Source organism: Panthera onca, chromosome B2 (assembly GCF_046562875.1).
Source record: "Panthera onca isolate mPanOnc1 chromosome B2, mPanOnc1 haplotype 2, whole genome shotgun sequence".
In the NCBI taxonomy this organism is placed as follows: Eukaryota; Metazoa; Chordata; class Mammalia; order Carnivora; family Felidae; genus Panthera; species Panthera onca.
This window is the reverse complement of record NC_138343.1, coordinates 127,015,452-127,022,349: the sequence shown is the minus strand read 5'-3', so window position 1 is coordinate 127,022,349 and position 6,898 is coordinate 127,015,452.

Here is a 6,898-nt window from a genome sequence, read left to right as displayed (position 1 = left end):
TGTATATTTTCTTCAAATTTGGGAAAATTTTGTCCACTATTTAGAAAAACAAAACAAACCTTTTAACTTTTAACTTTCTCTTTTAACTTTCTCTTGTCCCTTAATGATGTGTATGTTACACCACTTTTTTTCAGGTTTATTCTCTGTAACATTTATGGATATTTTATTTTATAATAATCTAATAACTTCAGATATTATATTTTTGGTATGGAAGTTCCACTTCATTCTTTTTTTTCCTACTTTTTCTTGGCATTACATTTCTGTTTCCTTTCAAATAAGTATATGCATTTATAATAGCTATTTTAACATTTTTGTAATTCCATTATCTATGTGTTCAGTGACTTTTTTTGTTGACATTTTTTGGATTGAATTTCCTGCTTGTTTGTATATCTAGTGATTTGTATTTGATGTTGGAGATAGTAGATACTGAAATAAAAATTTCTGGACTTCTATGTCCTTTAAAAAGTGTTCAGTTTTGTTTTGACAAGCATGTGTGGGTCAATCTGATACCTCTGATTCATGTTTTATGCTACACCAGGGTAGATTTTAGCTGCTTTTCACTTTCTACTAAGGCTAGATTACTTTGAGACCTATACTGAATGATAATGTTACCTGTTACTGGATTTTACATTTATTTTTGTAGGATTCTTATGCTTCTTATACTGGGATGAGATTTTGGTTATACTGTATACAGACATATCTATGAAGCATTTCTGCATTTCCACATTTTGAAAATATTTATTGTCATTTTTTCTTCTTTGAGTACTTGTCAGCAATTACCTGTGAAACATACAAAGTTAAAATTTTTATTGACATATATATTTTTTCAACTTTTTAAATGTTTATTTATTTTTGAGAGAGACAGAGACAGAGCTTGAGTGGGGAAGGGGCAGAGAGGGAGGGAGACACAGAATCCAAAGCAGGCTCCAGGCTCTGAACTGTTACACAGAGCCTGATGTGGGGCTCGAACCTACGGATGGTGAAATCATGACCTGAGCCGAAGTCAGACGCCCAACCGACTGAGCCACCCAGGTGCCCCTGTTGATATAATTTTAATTTCAATTCATTTAATGGATTCATTATTATTACAGTTTTTTATTTCATATTTATTAATAGGCATGTAGACAAATCCACAATTATTTGGAGTCATCTGTATATACATATTTTTTGACTCAGTTCTGTTTCATTGATTTCTTTATACACCTTTTTGTCAATGTTATACTCCTTCAATTACTATGACTTTGCTTTAAATGACTTGAAATCATATGGTGTGTCTCTTGACTATATTCCTCTTTTTAATAATATTTTGAAAGTTCTAGTTATTTGCTTTTATTTTTTGTGCTATGTGTGAAGTGGGATATTCTTACTGGAATACTGTTGTTGAATACTATTATTGGTAGACTGATGAAGGAAAACTGTGCATTATAAATCTTAAGATAGCTGCTACAAGTTTTAAAATAGTTATGAGTAAGAGCCAATTATAGAGATAACATGGATTCATGAAAAATACAAATGAGTACAAATGTAGGAAGAAAACAAAAATGATTAAAAAATTTAAAAGTGAACAGTTAACAAGATGGTATGTTTTAAATTAGCTATATAAGATTATTTTAAATATAAATGGTCTAAGAACATAAATTAAAAGGCAAAAATGGCAATTTAATATGAAATTCATTCTTAGGTATATGTGATTAATAGAAAAGTCTTTCATAATATAAAGACATTAAGAGGACAAAAGCTAAAGGATAGAAAAAGAAATGCATACAAACCATCGACAAAAGAAATCTAGTGTGGTATTTATATTATACCAAGTAGAGTTCAGAATAAGAACTAGAAACAGGGAAAATGGGGGACATTACCTAATGTTGATGGAGTTGATTTTTTAAAAAGATATAACAATTGTAATTGTCTATACACCTAATAAAACACAAGGATCAAAACCTGATGTAACTGAAAGGAGAAACAGAAACATTCATAGTTGGAGACTTCAAAACTCCTTCAAAACTCCTCCATCAGCAGTCTGCCAGCCTCAGGGTTGTGGGCCCAGAACTCTTCTAATGGACCATTCTCCTGTCTTTGCCTCTGTTGAAATAAAGAACCTAATCCTTAGGTTTATCAGAAACAAACAAACAAGAAACTATGGCACCAGTGTGGCACAGTCGATGGGTTAATTCAAGCCCGAGTTAACTTTGGGGTCTTCAAACACCATATAACAACCATTAAGCTGGGGAGTTTCCCAACCCTTAGGATACTTAGTTGAGGCTCTTTGAAGCAAGTAGTTATAAATATTAGTAGAATACAATCCCTCTCATCTAAGATTATCCAGTGAGCAAAAAGAAGAAAAAAAAAATGAATAAAAGTAAGAGAGAAATCTGGATACAAGAAGACAAAACAAACAATTAAATTGAAAAAGGCTTCACAATTTAACCCAAATGGAAATCCAAAATTTACTAAAATTATTTATATAACAAATAGATAAAAAGGTATTGGTTGGTTTTTGGATCCCTATAGGTTCTGGATTAACTTTAACATCTGTTGAAATGTACCAACTGTCAAATTTTCATGGCCTTAACCACTTCTGGAACTCAAATTAGAATTATACCCTAGGATTTCATTAAATTTATATGTGTTCACTATATCTTAGGGGAGTTACTTATTATTAAAAAAAAAGACAAATAAATATATATGCCTTATCGTAACCATCTAGAGTATTGCCTTGTTGATAATCTTAGCACCTAATTTTAAGACAACCTCAAAGTTGGCATGGATACTCTGACATATTTATTAAGTGACAAAGTGAAATTAAGTCCTGTGATACTTACCAATTGCCTTGACAAAATGGGACCCCATGAAGCTTCTCTACCCTCACCTTCCCCACATGCTGCCCTCTATTAAAATAGTTAATACAGTCCAATGTAAAGTAAAATAAGGCCTTTAGGGATTGAGAGATATTATATAAGCATTATTGAAGGGGTTAATGTCCCCATTAACTCACTGCTTTTATTCCTAACAGCCCAATTTGCCCAGGTCTTAAACCTAGAAACAATGACTGTTGACTCATAGTGAATTACCATGACCATTCTGCTGTGGTCCTACCCATTATGACCCCCATACCCAAAATTATTGAAGTTACTGACTCCATCTAGTTACCATCCAGTCAATATTTTCTATTATGGATTTACCTAATCTGTTCATTGTCTATTTCAACAGCCTCTGAGACTCATTTTATCTTCACCTTTACAGACACAATACATTTTTACCTGGCCACCCATTGGAGGAATTCAACACCTCTGTTATCCTACAAAATTTTTATAGGCAAAGAGTGTTTTTGAATCAATATGGTTAATTGGCTAATATGCCCTCGTTTACCATATAACATAGGTGGTGTTTATTTCATATATACTCTTTTATACTTATTCTGAGCTTGATAGATGGTTGAAGGTAGTCAGACTTTTGAGGCCTTTTTCTTTTTACTGGAAAGTGTTAAACTCTAGATCACCTGCAACTTAATGTTTCCTCAACCATGATTTTTTAAAATCAGAGTTAATTTTTTGTTATGTCTTTTATTTTTGTGATCTTTTAAATATTTTTTATTATTTAAAAAATATTAATATTTATTTTTGAGAGAGAGAGAGACAGAGCATGAGTGGGGGAGGGACAGAGACAGGGAGACTCAGAATCCGAAGCAGGCTCCAGGCTCTGAACTGTCAGCACAGAGCCCAATGTGGAGCTCAAACTCATGAACCGTGAGATCATGACATGAGCCGAAGTCAGACGCTTAACTGAGCCATCTAGGCACCCTAGTTTTTTTTTTTTTTTTTTAAATTTTATTTTGTGAGAGAGAGTGCACAAGGGGGCACATGAGTGGGCAGGAGAGAGAGAGAGAGAGAGAGAGAGAGAGAGAGAGAGAATCCTAAACTCTGACAGTGCAGAGCCCGAAATAGGGCTCAATCCTATGAACCTTGAGATCATGACCTGAGCTGAAATCAAGAGTTGGATACTGGATGCTCACCCGACTGAGCCACCCAGGTGCCCTTTGAGATCTTTTAAAAAGGATTCTGACTCTTGCATACCATATTTTATTTTTGTCATAAATAAAAATAGCATAAAATCTTGAACTGCTGAAACTATCTCTCAGAGATATGTACTTTTTTTTCTGTCATTTGTTATTATAAATAAATTGAAGGCCAACAGATTTGTGAGTAACCACTAATCTTCCCTGTATTGACACTTGCAAATAAGTAAATTTAGGAATTTATTTAATGCAGGAGATGATTTCTTTTATTAAATATTATTATTACTTCTATGAATTTATTCCAAAATACCAATAATCCATAATTTGAATTTATATTACCTTTCCTACATTTTAATAATTTCCTTTCATTTTATCTTACTTTTGATGATTTCATTGTAATCTGAAGGCTTTCCTGATTTTTGCCTTTGTACATAATAATGGTATTTTAAAAATGATGATTATACAGTTTGAATCTAATATGACTTGAAATATCTCATTGTTTTTCTTTCTTTATTTTCATAACTTGAATCATGACATATCCTTACTTACCGGTTCTCTTTTTATATTTGTTTGAGTGGCTTTATTATTGTGTTCTTGTGTTTTACCTTTGGTTTTATAAATTTCTTGCTTTCTTGAATTGTGAATTTAGAACAAACACTTCTTAAATATGTATGTCATAATTCTTTCTGAAACCACATTGTTCCTAACATCATCAAGGCAACATTTTCATTATTTTTATAAAAATATTTACTTATCCTTGAATCAGATGTTTGCTCAGTCCCAATATGTGTATGTGTACATAATGGTTTATTTTTGATCTCTTCAATGTTACATATGGTTTTTAATGTTTTAAAGTATACCAGGGAAATTTTATTCATGTGGAAAATAATATTCAACACATTTTCTTGTTAATTTATTTAACATTCCTTTACTAGATGCTATTCTATTAATTTAATTCTAGAAATTCTATACATTTCTAAAATGTATACTAATCACATAGGTAGAAAAGTAAAAGATTTACTTTCCATAAATGACTTATCTCAAGTGAAACATGGATCACAAATTAATAAATTTTAGTAAGCATTGGTAAATTCATACATTTTAATGTCAAACCATATTTTTAACATTAAAATATTTTGAATATGTAAAAATGTAAAAAAGATCTCAAAATCAGTGTATTGATAAATAAATAGTATTATTTACATATATCATTTTTAAAATATAAACATCATGAGCTTAATTCTCATTTTTTTTTTTTTTTTTGTTACCTCTATGCTGTTTCTAATACTTTTCCTAGGATTAAAGTGATGTGACGAAACCCAGAAGAAAAAAGAAAATGTTTTAGAGTGGTAGACTTTGCAGATTTTGTCTCAGGACATAAGACTTGATTATATCTTCTATGTGATTCAAATCAAAGACAACAATTATTAAATTGGCATCTTTTTTCATGTATTATGTTAATATGAAACCCTTCGCCTTGATCTAATTTCTTACAGGCTGGTTCTTTCAGTTTTTTTGGTGAGAGTTAAACATAGCACATTGTCATGTTATTATCCTATATTGGCCTGTTTTGTTAACATTATTGAAACCCCATGTATGAGGAGATGGTTGATTGACACTAAATTAATAATGTTTTACAATGAGGAGAGGACACATTACTATAACTCCAGTCCACAAAGACTATCTCAGTCCTTCCTGCCATAGCTCATTTTTACCACTAATATTTATTATATCCACATGTACAGAGTACCCATCCATTTTGGTCCTTACATATATTGCGTTTCTAAAGATGTTATCTCCCAAATATACAACATATAACCCATACACTGACTCCAAACAATTAGTGAATGCCACTGTCTGTTTCATTATGGTATAAAGGAACTACACAAACCAGAATATTAGACATGTAGCCTCTAATGGTGCAAAGATATGCAGTGTATTTATTCTTTGTTTTGCAGTATTGTGGCTTATTTTGAAATCATATTTAAGAGTAAGTGCTGATGAAGGCTCCAAGACCCCTAATGCATAATAAATATGTGTCCTAACTGAAATGGGTATTTAAGTTCCACAAAATATGGTGTTGGTATAATATAGGAATGCTTTCCTTATCTCTGTTGGGGATATTCATGGAAGTAGAATAATAATATAAACTAAGTACTGCTAATTAGCTATTATTCATATCAGAGGGATTACATATTAATAAAGGTCAGAAATCAAATACTTCATTTTTGAATATTTTTTCTGACTAGATGAGCCAGTTTCTTCTAAAATTCCCGTATTGGAAATCTGCTTTTCCTAATGAATGCTAAAATACTAAGATTCTTAATATTTAAAAGTATTCATAATACTAATATTCTCCTTCTTATATTGGGACACTTGTCTCTAAATAAAAGAAAGTATTGAGGGTCATAATTTATCTTTATACAAGGTTCTCCATTCTAATGCAGAATTATATTTATATGGTAATTATATATTATATTATGTGATATGTGTATATTATATTAATATTTATTATATTATAATATTTTGTAACATATATGGTCAGCACTGAATCATTTGTCAATTCCAGTGACTTTCCATCTTCCTTTCCAAGTCATTTAGGTTCATGTGTTTTCTAAAGAACATATCCCAGTAAATTTTCAATAAACATCAGCACTTGTTGGAAAAATTTTAACATTTTTTTAAATCTTTATTTATTTTGAGAGAGAGCATGAGGGAGAGTAGGGAAAGGAAAGAAGAGGTGGGGGGGGAGAGAGAGAATCACAAGCAATCCTGAGCATGGAGCCCTATATGGGGCTCCATCCCAGCATCATAAGATCATGACCTGAGCCAGAATCAAGAGTTGGATGCTTCACTGACTGAACCACCCAGGCACCCCTTAAC